This window comes from Sturnus vulgaris, chromosome 3, assembly GCF_052056855.1.
Source record: "Sturnus vulgaris isolate bStuVul1 chromosome 3, bStuVul1.hap1, whole genome shotgun sequence".
Classification (NCBI taxonomy): Eukaryota; Metazoa; Chordata; class Aves; order Passeriformes; family Sturnidae; genus Sturnus; species Sturnus vulgaris.
The window spans coordinates 72816152-72832012 of record NC_142245.1 but is presented as its reverse complement, the minus strand read 5'-3'; the positions used below and the strand labels follow the sequence as shown (position 1 = coordinate 72832012).

The 15861-nt window shown below is 38.0% G+C and overlaps 2 long non-coding RNA genes across 2 annotated transcripts in view; one reads left to right on the top strand and one right to left on the bottom strand.

Moving 5' to 3' along the window:
• LOC148224416 (uncharacterized) overlaps positions 1-15861 on the bottom strand; it is a 127079-nt gene that overhangs the window by 104427 nt on the left and 6791 nt on the right. The gene's annotated exons all lie outside the window — the stretch shown is intronic.
• On the top strand, positions 3443-15275 carry LOC148224417 (uncharacterized). The gene is made up of 2 exons (XR_015802888.1): positions 3443-3574; positions 12739-15275. It is a non-coding gene; the product is annotated as an uncharacterized LOC148224417 (long non-coding RNA).

Sequence of the window (15861 nt, the reverse complement as noted above, 5' to 3'; positions counted from 1 at the left end):
AAGGGAATCTGAATCACAAAATGGAGTCAGAACATCCCTTAACAATCATTGCTTGCCTTCTTCAAAGTGTGTATCCAGCAAGGCACTAACTAATTGGACATCCAGTTACTGCTGAGCTCCATGAGGAGCTAGGGGAGAGCTGCTATTATATCAAGAATCCGAGTAACATCCCGAGCAGAAGTAAATAGATCCATTTTTAGGAGGTAAAGCCACAGCTGTTGTCTGGAGCTTGCTGAGATCAAGAGTGCAGACAGAATAGTTTGAGCACTGGGCTGCCAAGCCACAGGTGTGCCTTCACTAGTCAGAGTCAGTGGAAGCTGTGAGTGCAAAGTATTAAGAGACAGTAACACTATAGAGCTGTTTCACGCTGCTGGTGTTGGTTTGATTAGAAACGATTCAAAACTACCAGTGACAGGTCACTGGATCTCAGGAGATCAATGTTTCAGCTTTGACTTCTTCACTGAGATAATCCCCTGTAATAATAAAGCAATGCGATTATGCACAAGAACCAGACACCATCAGAGCTTTTGTAACCTGTGCATTTGCCTGCAGAGAGAATGTTTTGGGAAGCAGACAGGGCTTATCCATCCTTGTTGGTTTAGGGACAGCACAATGTAGCAAAAATACAAGATAGGTTGTAAATGTCTGATATTGCTTCTCTGTTCTGTTGGTGGTTAGTTCCAGCTTACATAATTCTTGGGTTGGTGTTTTTCCTCTCATCCCTTTCAGGGAGAAGATGATTTTTAGACACATATCTGACCAAAATTCTGAAATCCACAAAAATTAAGACTTGGAATCACACAATAGCTTCAGGATCTACTATTTTTCATTTTCTTTTTTTTTCCCTACCTATTCATTCATGCATACACTATTAACAGGAGACTGTATACACTAAAATGCATAGTGACAGTCTCAAAATGACTGTTGGTAACCTAGAAAAAAGATATTTTTGTTTTCAGTTCATCTTATAATTGCTAACATAAGGATTTATTTTAGAATCTTTAGATTTGTTGCTCTTTTTCCTATGTTCACCTTTTCATATGTTTCATTTCATTACAGATTTCTTTCTGTTTCTAAGACCGAAGTGTTCTCCCTTTCTAGCCTTATTCATCTTTTGGCAGGCTATGAATTCTTTTATTTCCACTCGATTAGTCTGTGGGGTTCTTTTCTTACAACACTGTGGTGATTTGACCTTGGCTGAGTACCAGGTGCCCACCAAGCAACTCTATCACTCCCTTCCTCAGCAGGACAAGGCAGGGGAGAAAATAAAATTGAGGAAAACTTCATGTGCCAAGATAAAGGCAGTTTAATAAAGCAAAAGCAAAGGCTACAAAAAAAGGGAAAAATATTTATTCTCTACTTCCCATCAACAGGTGTTGTCAAACCACTTCCCATGAAGTAGGGACCACGCCATGGTCTTTGGTCTGACTTTCTTATGGAATTGTGAGGAATTTTTCAATTAACTCAAATGTCTGTCATTTGGGACCTGGGGATGGGGAGAGTTTGTCTTCCTAAAGAAATACTTGTTTGTGATAGCTGTGAACTGTAAGAGATTCTACACCTTGGCACAAAATTAAGAGTTGGAGTCAGAGAAAATAACATCTGTTTGTTTGTTTGTTTGCTTGTTTTTAGTTCAAGAAAATAATTGGAAACTTACTCCCCACATTGCTTCTGGTCACAGGCTTTTATGAATCTCACCTACTGCTTCCTTTTTCAGCTTTAGGCTATATTACAAAGCTCTTATCCTTTTGTGCAGTGCAATGGTTACACCGTCGTCTTTAGTGAGGCTTTGCTCACACAAATAGTACTTGCCTACTGATGTTGTGAAGTTCCTAGGAAGTGACTCGGCTCAAATTCACAAGCTCAGACAGGGAAATCAACAGGGGGAAGATGAAAGGCACCTGCCATCATTCTAAGGGGTGCAAAGTAATCTGAAGCTGGGTGTCTGTATGATTTTGATGGCTGTATTTACTATAGAGTACTCCAACATCTAGGACTTGTATGAAGCTGAAAATCCTCCCTCCCTGAGTAATTTCTGACTACTGTAATAGGATATATTTTATGTTCTTCCTATTTATCATCAAAACAGCATATATTCTTCTATATGATTCAAATTCATAAAACATGAGGTAATAAAATCATTAAGATGAGACTGTGGCCTATTTACAGAGGTGAGGTACATTATACATGAAAATAGGAACAAAATTCTAAATTGAGAGCACCAGAAAGCAGAGGGTTCTAATGCAGCAAGAGAAGCTGGAGAAAACGTGTGACAGAGCAAAGCACTTTGTACAAGTAATGTCATAATAGCTGCATGGTATTTCAACAAAGCACATATCAACCTTTTCAATACGTGCATCCTTTCCAAGGGACAGAAATATAATTATATCAAGCATTAATCTGAGGTCTGAGCATTTTATTTAAAAGTAAGCTGCTGAAATAAAATAATAATCAATGATTTTTTTTTTCTTTTTTCCAGAAGTAATATTGAAAGGTTTCTTACTATAGGGCATCCTGAAGGTCATTTGCTGAAGGAGAGCTAAAACCTGGCAGGGGTTGTGACTGTCATAAGTGCCTAATCATTTGGGATCAGATCAAATCACCCAGGTTTCTATTGATAGCATCTTCTGTGGCTGCATGCAGGCCAGCACAGCCCCAGCTGCTTCCTACACTCTCCATTGCAGGTTCAGCATCTCCTTCTTTCCATTAAAAGGCACTATTTTTAGGCAGGCAATCAAATGCTCTTTGCACTTGTTTTAAGGAAAGGTATTCAATAGCAATGCAGGTGATCTGAAAAGTGAGCTGAATACTTAATACAGTCTGAGCCTTTCATCACTCCTACCAGCTGAAATACTATAGTTACAAGAAAAGACCTGGTACCTCTTGTTTTTTCTCCCCTCTCTGCAGACAGACAAAAATTTAGAAAATAAACCACAAACCACTTAGGAAGGTGACAGTATGATTTATAAATTTAGGGAGCAAGGGAAAAGCATTCAGGAAAACAATATACAGCTTTTTCCAGTGGGTACGCTGTTTAAAACATGCCTGTGCCATATGGAACATAGATGATTTATAACCAGGGGACTTCAAGCTTCCAAAATGTATAAAACTATTCCTAGAATATTTATTAGGAAGAATAATTTACACTCAGAAAAGCATATCCTATGCTAATTTCTCCTGTTTGAGTGGATAAATAAAATAATAATCCACAACTTACAGGGTCAACCAGTTGTTTCTTTGTTCTTAACAACGCACTTTAGCACAGCAAATTATCCCTATTTATTTATTCCTCATTTGTTTATTTTTCTTTAAGGCTAGCCTGCAAGTCTGGAAGATGTCAAGAGGTATTAGCAGGGAAGCAGAGGTCAGGGTTGCTGCTGGCTGCCGTGGTGCGGAGCTGACAGCCGCGGCCAGCCGGGCGCAGCGCTGGCTCGCCGGCAGACAGAAGGCAGTGCAGTGTGAAGAAGCACCGGGCACATCTGCACTGCCCGCAAAGCAAGCGTGCTGCAAAGACACGGAATGACAAAGACCACAACACGGGAAGCAGAAACAGCTGCGTGTGTGTTTTCCCAAGGTAAGGTGGGGTGGGTTTAGCCTTGCTGGGCAGCTCAGCGCCACACTCACTTCACTTCACCTGCTGGTGATGTGCTGTGGGATACCCCTCCAGGCATTGAAGTCAGCTGTCCTGGCTGTGTCCCCTCCCAAATCCTTCTGCGGTAGTAGGACGGGGTGTGACAAACAGAAAAGGGCTTGACTATGCAAGCACTGCTTAGTAATAAGAAAAAAAATCATGCGTTATCAACACTGTTTCCAGCACAAATGCAAACGGTAAATTCATACCAGCAACTGCAAAGGAAATTAACTCTATCTCAGCCAACAAATGGTAGTTCCATAACATACATTGTCAGAAAAGAAAATATATATAAAGGGCAGAATAACAGCAAAAGGAGAAACACCAAACAGAGTTTCCTTTACAGTTCTCTCTGTGGCAGTGAAAGCAAATCTTTCTGTTCTGCCCATTACAGTTAACTTGATGGATTTTGTAGGATAGAACAAGTCAAGGGGAATAATTTTTCTGAAACTGAGATATGCTAGCCCTCACCCCGTTCCTTCTTGTACAGGCACATATTTTGAGCTTGTACAGACCAGACATAGTCAAAAAAAAGATGGCTCCTACCACCTTCCATGGTGATAAACCCTGCCATTTTCTGACACTTCCATTACTATAGTTCTGAACATTATTGCTGTTAAATGTGGTGGAAGGTTATTGATATAGCAGCTATCAAAATTCTTTGCAATAATATGATTGTTACCATGCCAGGCATTTTTTACTTATTATGCTTAGAAATAATTATGTTGTGAAACACTCTTTGAATGACTGTTAAAAGCAGGGGGCAAAACTGGGGAGAGTGAGGGAAGTTTAGGTCCAGAAAAAAGAATGACACGAGCACTAGCAACTTTTTAAGAGTGTCTATTATTCTTGCATTTCAGGAATGTTTATTAGTGTCAGTGAGCTTTGTTCTTTCTGTGGGCTATCATCGCAAATGAAACTGCAGTCTTGGCTTATTTCAAATACCTAAGAGAATCTAATTGCTATGACTAGGCTCAGTTAAATAGTCAGACTAAATCCTTTTTTAATATAAATTAATGACTTCAAGTTTAGACTTCAAATTTCTACTTTGCTATTTGAAAAAGATCTATAAAATATCACTGTGGCAAGCACAGTTCTCCAAGAACTTAGGACCACTGATTTCTTTACAGTGAATCTTTCTTAAATCCTCTTTCAATTCCTTCTCTTTGAATTTTCTTACAGAAAAGAAACCTGAGATAGATCAAGCCTTTATAACACAGTTTTAAGACTTTAATATTCTGTCTTACATTTGCACTAACTACTTTGATTGCTTTTCCTGAATGATTGATGCAGATTTTATGTGCTGTTGAATGCCACCTGTTGTATAATCATTTTAATTATTGAGTTGCATCATTGTACCAGCATATAACACCTTCACCTTATTTTAAAATGACAGATCTATTTGTGATTCTGTATGATGATCTTTCCTTGCCATTAGCATCTTAGCTGTCATAATACAAATCCAGAGGCCTTTATTTAGGAGCTAGAGCAGGTCTTTTATTTTTCTTTATGTACTCTGTGAGGTGTGAAGCAGAAAATAGGCAGATTACTTCAGGGCAATTTGGGGGTTTAAGGTAACACATCTAAAAGTGTGGCTGGATGAAATTAGGTGTCTTCAGGGTTTTTTTAATCACTGTTACTACTAAAATTTGAGGTTAGTTGCAGAGAGAACGGTTTTGTTTTCTTTTCTTTAAAAGTGGGATCAAAGCAAGTCATAAAACTAGGGAAGTAATTTCATACATTTCATTTGACAATATAAATTCAATCCTTAGATCACAACAAACAGCTGTGAATTGAATGTACATGCTTATGGCTATGGCTGTGATAAAGCCTTTGAAGAAAATCCCTTCTGTAAGCACATCAGTTGAGGAACACAGAATATATATTCCACACCAGTAGTCTCAGTGATTTTTCTTTAACATGATCCTGTTTCATGTTTATCTACAAAAGCCTTTGTAAACATATTTTTTAAGATGAAAATTATGGTCAGTCTAATGGCTTGAAGGTACAAAATAAGTATTGTTCAGGATATGTAAATAAGCCATTATCAGTAAATCACTGATATGAATACAACACTTTTTAGAAAAATTAACAAACTTCACAAATAATCTTTCTCTTTTGAAAGCTTAATCTTTGGAGATTCAGCTGTTCATCTGTTAAAGCAAATCCCTCTTAACAGTAACCTGAATATCATGGGCAGGTATAGGTAATACCAAAAAACTCTATAAGAAAAAGAGAGGTGTGGAGCATATCTCTCCGTGGTATCTGTACATTATTTTAATGCAAGTTTTACAGGAATGAATGAATAAATAAATTAAATACTCCATTCTCTCCATTCTTACTGTGCCCATTACTATTTCGGTTAGACTGCAGTCAGACAGAAGTAAAGAATGCTTCACATTTCCACATATATTGAAATGGAAAAGCTTCCTGGAAATTGAAATGAAAATCCTCAGCTCAGTTGTCTATTTTGTTGTTTCGTATGACACCAGAACAAGATGTAACTTCTTCATCTGTTCTTTTACTGTATCATAGATTCACAGCACCAGCCCTCATTTTATCTCTGAACTAATATAATATATGCAGCTTTTATGTTGTGACATTAAAATAGGCTTTCTCATGACTGCTACTATTTTATAGCAAAATTTTATTTCCAGATGTAAAACCCTGGAAGTGACCTAAATCTATAACATAAATCTATGAGTAAGGCACAGGGTAGCTAAGCGGAAACAAAAAGCAATTGAACAATAGAATGAAAAAGAGTATTAGCCTTACGTCCTCATATTACTCAAGACCTAAACTCAAACCCAGGCTTGGATCATAAAAGAAAATTAGCTTGATCTTCTCATTTTGGCATCCATTTGTGGAAATCACAGTACTTCAATGGAGTTAACAGTCCCTGATCAAGAGAAACATGAAACCGACAGTCCCTGAGTGTTCAAAGCAAGCAGATGGAAGTTGATCTGGGATAAATTGCCTTCAGCTATTCCCTTCCTTGGGACCATATCTGACACAAGCCAGTGAAACTCATCTTTATTTTAGAGAGAGGGTAATAGACCAGATAAGTCTCATGATGATAATTGGCATAAAAATTATTAGCAGAACAGACCTGGCATTGACCATGAAATGACAATAGTGCCTCAAGAATATTGAAGAACTGAACACACTTATTCTTTAATACTAATTTCAGTTTAGGATTTTTAAGGACTGAAAATTCCAGTTTCTTCTCATTTGGAAATTGTCTTTAAACCTTACGAAATGATTCAAATTAAATGGATCAACTTTCATGATTTGTGAGTTTGAGAGTGGCAGGTTGACTGTATTATGCAGCAAAGTCCATTTAAATTTATTAATAAAATTTTATTCAGTGTGGGTTTCCATGGAGAATCAAGAAAAAAGACATTACAATAAGGAAAGCCCCTACAAGAAGTGAAATGGAAACCAATATATCTCAGCTTCATTCAGTTCAGCAAATCATTTTTGCCTTCTAGGCCAGAGAGCATTGACCTCATTGAATCATTTCCCTTGTCTAACAAAAGGTAACAGAATATGAATTTGGGAAGGGAAGAGATGCATAATCCCATAAATAACACTAGCTCCATTTTCCCATTATTATAACTGAATTTTCTCCTATCTTTTATTTATATACTCTAGGGTAAGATCCAATCCTGCATCACCATTTGCTGGGGCTCATCCTTGAGAGGGTTTAGGGAAGTGTCCAGTCATTTACAAACAGCAAACTATGAAGCCAGCTATTTATACCTCCTATTCATGCCAAATGGGATGAAGCTAAATTAAAGCTAATTTCTAGATCTCAGTATTTTGAAAATGCAGCTACAAAAACACTTGATATAAATAGTTCAATGTTATTTCAAAAGAATGTTTAGGAAGTATGTTCCAAATAATAAAATCGTAGTACAATATCTTAAATAAGACATTAGCAAAAGGCCTGAATTTATGAGGATAAAGAGAACTAGGAAATAAAATTTATCCAAAAAACAGTATTTTAGACATTACATTAAAAAAGATGAAACTGGAATACCTTCAGTTTTAAAAAAATACAATCCACTCTAACTTGAAAAGGTTTGTAGTTTCTGTTTTTTCCTTGTATTTTACAGGAGGTGTGGAGCAGAAAGATCATCATAGAATCATGCAGTTTCAGAATCAGAGAATAGTTTGGGTTGGGAGGGACCTTTAGAGGTCATCTAGTCCATCTATATGAGAAGAGACATATTCAAGTACATTAGGTTATCAGAGTCCCATCCAGCCTGACCTGGAAGTTTTCCAGGGATGGAGCATCTACCACTTTCTGGGCAACCTGTCCCTGTGTTTCACCATGCCCATCATAAAAAAAATGTCTTCCTTATATCTAATCCTAATTTATCCTCTTTTATTTTAAAATCATTAGCCCTTGTCCTGTAACAACAGGTCCTACTGAAAAGTCTGTCATCATGGTTCTTATAAGCCCCTTTAGGTCTTGAAAGACACCATTAAGCTCACCCCAAAACATTCTCTTTTCATGCTGAACAAACCAAATTGTCTCAGCCTTTCCTCACAGGAGGGGTGCTTCATCCCTCTAATCATCTTGGTGCCCCTCCTCTGAACTCACTCCAACAGGTCCATGTCCTTTCTGTGCTGTGACCCCAGAGCTGGATGCAGTGTTCCAGGTGGAGTTGCACAAGGACAGAGCAGAGGGGCAGAATCCCCTCTCCTGACCTGTTGGCCACACTGCTTTGGATGGAGCCCAGGTTGGATTTCTGGGCTGTGAGTGAACTTTTCTGGCTCCTGTCCAGCCTCTCACCCCCCAGTCCTTCTTAGCAGGGCTGATCTCAATCCATTCATCCCCATCCTGTATTGATACCAGGGCTTGCCCTAAACCTGGTGCAGAGCCTTGTGCTTGTCCTTGTTGAACCTCATGAGGTTCACATGACACTTTTTCTCCATCTTGTCCAGGTCCCTCTGGACTGCAGCTCATTCTCAGGTGTGTCAACAGCACCACTCATCTTGTTGTCATCTGCAAACTTATTGAGGGTGCACTTGTTCCCACTCTCTATGTCAGTGATGAAGATATTAAACATACTGGTTCCAGTATTGACCCCTTAGAGGCACCACTTGTCACTGCTTGCCATCTGGACATTGAGCCATTGACCACTGCTCCTTGGATACATTTATAGCATCTGACTAACTTCTCAGAGTTTAACCAGAAATTAGATGGTAAAAATGCTGAAAGTGTTTAATGTGCTTGAGAAGATCTTGTTGAAGATTTGTCTAGAAATAAACACTCGTTGTCCATTGTCTCTTCAAGGGCTATCTTGCTACTAACATTATTTTGTTTACCATTGCTAACAATTCCCAGGTGATGTGCACTTTCAAACATAAATGTGCAGGCTATGTATCCTTACTTTTCAAGAATTCATGTTCTGTCAACCCTTTACGGCTGCTTCCTTTTCTCCAAGACAATCTATATCAAGAGTTCAGCAAAATTGCCAAATGTATTTTTATTTTAAAGGAAAAGCAGTCCAAAACTGAGTATTTAATATTTTCCTTTGCAAATATAAATAGAAAAGCTGACTCCACACAAGGAACTGTCATGAACTGTGATCTCTGTTCAATATCTGCTACAACTTCTAGCAAATAGATTTTCTTTATAACAGCAGCTTACTTGTGCAGGAAGTGAGAAGAAAAAGCATAGCATTTTTTACTGTGATCAGCTGTTTCATTTTTACTGTTTCACTTGAACATGTATAAATGGGTATTTCCTGAGCTGAGTAACTCCTGCAGATGTGTTGAGCTAGCAGGAGAAATACAGATTTGAAACAAGCGTATCACAGGGAGGCAAGCAACCATGCATCAACTGGTCCACGGCAACTATTCCTATACGTGCTCCTAGCCCACAGCAAAGGCCAGGTAATTGGGATTCTGTTATTAGCACTTGGTAGGATGGTGTGTGCAGACAGTTCACACAGAGCAGCAAATGGGTGGTAACTTGTTCTGTACCATTAAATCGGTGGCCTGTTTCAGTCCTACATGTGATGGTGCAGCAAGGCTTTGTATAGAGCAGTACTTTAATATATTAAATTTTGTCTGTGTTTACATAGTAGGCCTAGGCTAAAATGGACTTCCTAAATTAAATATCTTAAGGTGCAACATAAATTGCAAACACTAGAAGTAACTTTGAGGACAGAATTATAGTATTTCACTTATGGAGGCAGAGCTTTCCTGATTTTCAGGTTTTCATTAGAGTTAGACTATGCTGGATATACACTGATTTTGGACAACCCATTTTTATATTTAGATTCTTGTATCTTTCAGTTTGTCTGTGGACAGAAAGTCTTTATATCATGTATATGTTTATTGTAACTAATACTCATCCTTGAGGTAATGTAAGAAACATTCAACAGTACAAGGAGTATGTTGATATCACAATTCTAATCAGAGAGAAATGTGATGTCATTTTCAGAGGAGAGCATGAGTTGAATGCTTTTAAATTCGCTGTCTGACGTGAGGGGGAATTTGAGAGATGTGACCCCAAAATTAACTTGTGTGAGAAAAGTTGTGGAATACATGGCTTCATGTTAGAGAACTGAAGAGTAGGAGAGAGCAAATTCTGTAGCTGTTCTGGCAGACCCTTTCAAACAAGTAATTCAGATTCTGCTGGTTACTTCCCTCTGAGTCCCATAAGTTGTGTTTGACTTTCAGAAAGGACATTCAGCCATGATTTGAAGACTGCAATGCAATGAGACTTCAAGCACTTCCTTTGTTCCAATGGTTAATCAATCTCACTTCTAAGAATATTGTACCTCATTTTAATTTTAACTTGTCTGCCTGTAGCTCCCAGTCATTGGTTCAGTGTTCTGTATTTTTCCCTTGAAGATACTTAAACACTATAATCAAATTATCTCTCAGAGATTGTGCAGTCTCCAAAGGGCATTTTACAGGGCATTTTTCTGTACCACCATTCCAACATCCTTTTAGAAAATGTCTATACCAGAGTAGCACATGATATTTCTGTACCATGCTCACCACTGCTGCAAGTTAGAATTAAAATCACTTTGCTACTCCAATTTGTGGCCCCCCACCTATATACCAAAGGATCTGCCAGCTCCTTGCTGCATAACACAAAGATGAATATAGTCACTTGTCCTCTATAACCCCAAATTGACTTCCAACACTGCTTTCCGAAATGTCATACTACACTCGGTTTTCCTGATTTTCTTATTCCCTCTCTCGTTCAAAGATGCTTTGTTTGGCAATGTATCTCTTAGATCAAAGAATATTAGAGCTACAGTGTCAGTAAGGTCATTATAACCTTAATTTAGAGGTAGTGAATTTAACTGATGCCAGTTGACTTTACAGACTGCAACTCTGGACATAAACTGTTTATCTGTGGTCATATTATTCTCACAGCATAAAGAGGTACAGCTGTTACTTACACAAATCAGTGAGCTAAAGTATGTAGGCATGGATATATACATATACAAACACTCAAAGATTAATACATTGCAATTTTCAATAATATTTACGGCTTGACGCCATTATAATTTTACTGTTTTGATAAGTTTAAATGAAAAAATCTTCTTCCTTTTTTCATGCATCTCAAATTTTATCATACCATCTGCACTATACAAGAGCCTGCATGCTTCGCTGTAATTCTGTTTTCAATGAAAAAAAAAAAAAGTACATTGAAATTATATTATCTGTGTAGCTTCTGGAAGTTCTGAATCTGCAATCAACAGCTCTCATTCAGGCAGGCCTCTGCATTTCTAAAGCCAATCATAGAGCTTTTGATACTTCAAATTCCTCAAAGCTGAAGTACTGGGAAGATGTCAGTGGACAGAAGAGCTTTCTAGTGCCTTCAGCTTATGATACAATGTAGGAAATTAGAGCATCTTAGTGTTAGAAAAATACTGAAGTAAAATAACTGGCACTGTTGAGGTCCCAGAGAATTTTGGGTTGGGGGTTTTGATTGGTTTTGTTTGTTTTTTTGAAGGTTGTTTTGTGGGTTGTGTGTTTGTTTGGGTTTTTTAGGGAAGTTTTTGTTACATTTACGTATTATTTATTAGGCTTAAGAGTTTCTTTAGATTCACTGGGTTGGCTTTATGCCAGAGTAGACCAACTGTGTCAGAAGATTTAGGCTGACACGCAGAGAGACATGAGTTTAAACTGTGACTTCCAGACCTTTTCTGTTGTATTATATAGTGGACTCAGTACAGTACTCATGTTCCACTGAGATTTTGAGGTGAACTCAGATTTATTTGATCCATTCATACTGTTCAAGTTCTCTAAGAAGAACCAGAAGAAAGGAACAGAAGAGACCAAGAGAATCACCACATAATAAGGCACAAGATAAATACAGCCTGGAGTCAGTCCTTGGAACTGCTGTTCCCCATGTGTGTGGTTAGATCAATTGCCAAATGATCCTGCAGCGTAGCTCTCGCCACACTACAAGGCGACAATGGAAAACATCCCTACTAATTTGACAGAGGGAATTTCCTTATAGATTCCAAAGCTGACAAAACTGATAGAGCTATTTCATTACTCTCCTATCCTGCTTCAGACAAAGAAGATAATTTTTATTTAATTTCTTGCAAGGAAGCCAACAGGCTATCTTAATCAGATAAGCATGTTGTTGCAATGAATGAATGTGTGAAGTTCTAATTTTCTGGCCCAGCTGGAAGAACCTGATGAGTAAACATCACTGCAAAAGCTAGGACTAGATATAGATAGATATTTGAAATGGCTCTGCTCGTCTGACCCCAAAATCAGGATCTTCAGTGAGCACAGCATACACCCAACCCTGAAGATACTGCTGGGCTTTAAAGACTTAGGTGCACAGTTCCAGCTGCTGAGGCACCTTTGCAGCTCCTTCTCTCCACAGTGCAGACCCACCCTCAGGTCATCACCATTCTTTATCCTAGAAAAGGCTAATTTTTTAAAGTTTACAATATGAAACATATACGAAAAATTGGGATATAAAATATAAAATGCAGAACATGGCTACCTGTACCTAATCCAATATAACATAATTTCTATGTATGCAAAAATAACTCATTACATGCTAATTCTGTCCTTTTGCATTTTTAGTGACCATCTATTTGTCTCCACAGCTACTGCCCAACAGATATTCCCCTTCAGGAAAACTGAACTGTCTGGAGCTGTCTGAAAAGCAGAACACATTTGGCAGAAATGACCATAATGAAGATAAGTGTTAACAAAACATGCTAAACTCAGTCCGGGACACAGGCTTTCAAACTGCTATTTCCAGCTTCCAGTTGAGAAACTGTTTCAGACAACATAAAAAGCTGTATCTAATACTTTCTGACAGTGCCATATTGTCTGGGACTAACACAAAAAGGAGGTGTACACAAAAAAGGAAGGATGAGTTCACCTTCACTGCTACTAAAACTTCTAAACTATCAAAATAATCAGAAAATTAAGAACTGAAACACAGGGAGAAAGTAGCCAGCTTGCCTCCCAGCAGCTTCAGTTGGAAGATCAATGGGATCTTGGCAGTATTGGTGTCATCTACCCTTTAAACCTATTCAGATGTTTGTTTAAAGTGAATTAAAGAAAGGCAAGCTTTAAGAGTGAAAACAGAAATAGACGTAATAGAACAACTCAATCAGGGGAACAAAACTGCATTATAGTCTAGAGAGAGTCCAGAACAGAAAGTTGTGCGCTTACCATTGATTGGGACAAATAAAACCCAGTTAATAAAGAAGTCAGAAAGGTACCAAAAGCCAATGAAAATTACAAGAAAAAGGACAAGCTGAAAACTTATGCAGACCTTTAAAAGAGGGCTGCCCAAGCTTTGTGTAACAGATATATCTATAAAAAACAAGCAGAGAGTTAATCTGCATGTAAAGGTGGAATTCAGCTTTCCTCCTTACTTTTTGCTGAAAAGAAAATTGATTTGAAATTGGTATTGCATGGCCTGAAGTAAACAGCAAAAACATCTCAAGGCCTGAATGCTACTTTTTCCCTGCATCAATTACTTTCACAATGGGTTCACAATATGAGTCCTCAGCAGGGGCCAAAACTTTCTCCACGTGCAGTCCCTGGGAGGCCTGAATTAAGGCACCATGAGAGTTTGCAGTCACTCTATCTCTCTTTGTGCAATCAATTCCTCATAAATGGACCTAGAGGAGTGTCTCATTTTTCCACCTCTCGCCAGATACCCATAATAGAAATTACACCCAATTAGCGACATCACCAACCTTAAAAGTCTTGAAATTTTATTACAGGTGAGAAAAGATGTTGTTTAAAAAAAAAAAAAAAACAAAAAAAACCCAACTTTTTTTTTTTTCTTTAGTCTTATAAAGCATACAAAAATATTATTTGCTTATTTGCTTGGATTTGTTTCCTATCCCTTCATGCAATGCAAGGCCATTCCATTCTCTAGAAAAAGCTTTCATAATATGCTCAAGCTTTACTCACAACCTGCACTTGCAAAACTAAAAACTAATGTTATAAGGTTACATGGGATCCTGTTCAATGATACCTTGAATAAATAAAATAAAATGTGTTTTACAGGGGTGCTAAAAAACAATATATCTCCAGACTTGGTTCTTCCTCAACTCAGCCCAAGTAGGCAGCAGGAGCTCATCCATCTGTGCCAGGAGGGCTGGTGAGGCTGCTCAGGAACTTGACGTCGTGCAAAAAACAGAGGCAGCAAGGCAGAAAATTAAGCCATGTGGCCATCCCTGTGCAGAGTGCTATATTTATTCACTGCTGACTTTTTCTGTGCAGACATAGAGTAGTGTAGACATATCCACAGCTTTTACCCTGAAAAATCCAATGAGAACAAGTGGGGTGAGTCCCATAGAGTACTACTATGCATAGATTACAAAATTGGGGTGTTCTGATGAAAAGTATATAATATAAATGTTCACAGACTCTGATGGATCTTCTTCCTCAGCAAGACACTTGTAAAGTGAAGAAAGATTTCAGTGCCTATGCCAGCAGTGATAGCAAAAGAATGGAGAAAGGGGAGTTTTGTTGGTGAACGATGCTTAGTGATATTATGCAAATGCAGATACTTTATGCTTAGCTCTTAGCTTTTTTTTTCTTTTTTTCTTTTTTTTATTTTTTTGAGGGGAGTAGAGGCAACTAAAAAAAATCCACATACTTTCCTTTCCTGCTTTGCGAGTACCAACTCCTCAAAAACAAATACTTTCAGAAGAACTGCACAGGGTATGTATTAGAATCCACCTGGTGTCCTGTCAGACACTGATCTCCTGCTGCTTACTTTATATGGTGACTCTTCACTATGTTTTCAGGTCCCCAGAAATGGAGTATCTAGGAATTCAGCAGCACGAGAGACTAACTTGTCCCCATTCCAAGTCCCAGCTCTTTCAGCTTTTTCTTCTTACATGTATAAAAGAAAATAGCCTCCAGGAGAGAGACTTTTTGGCATATTTTTTATTTTGGGGGGTTTTTTTCTTTTTTTTTCATCCTTCAAAATCTTTGCAGAAAGAATATCCCACATTTTGTTCCCCTCTTAGTACTGCCTTCATTTTGCTGCACAGAATATAGTCATCTTTAATTCTATGTGATAAAATTTTATACGGGAAGTCATTTAATTATATAATTATAGTTATTTAAAGCATCTTTTGGAATAAATATACTAAATATTCTGAGCTCACCATATTCGCAGCAGCTTTAGTCACAGTTGGTAATATTTATTGCTCTACCTTCTGCCTCCATTTCTCTCTCATCTTTTACTTTGTGCTTTGTCCATGCTAGAGACAAAATTTTGCACTCAATGTAACACTTCAACCAGAAAAAACAGTTGAAACCATCTGGTTAAGACCTTGGGTTTTCCCTAGCATCCACTGTGATCAGAATCAAGCTGGTCTCCAGGGGGCTTTGGCAAATGTATTTGCACCTGCAGATGGTGACCTTTTTGCAGTTTGCATGCCCTAGATCAGCAGACAGATGCATTAATAAACGTCTGAAAAAGCAAATTCCTTTGGACATAGCTCATCTGTGACCACTTGAAAAAACTGTTTTGTCTGGTGCTTTGGTTGTAAGGGATAATTTATGAGCTGTGTCCTGGGAGGACAGTCTTCACTTCTGTCTCTTTCATTGCCACAAACACATGAATCTGCTGGGAGCACAGGAACACCATTGAGAGCAGAAGGAAGACACATCAACAATGGAAATACATCATACATAAAAGTGACACACTCACAAAAGGCCTATAAATAAAATAACAAATTAGCAACACA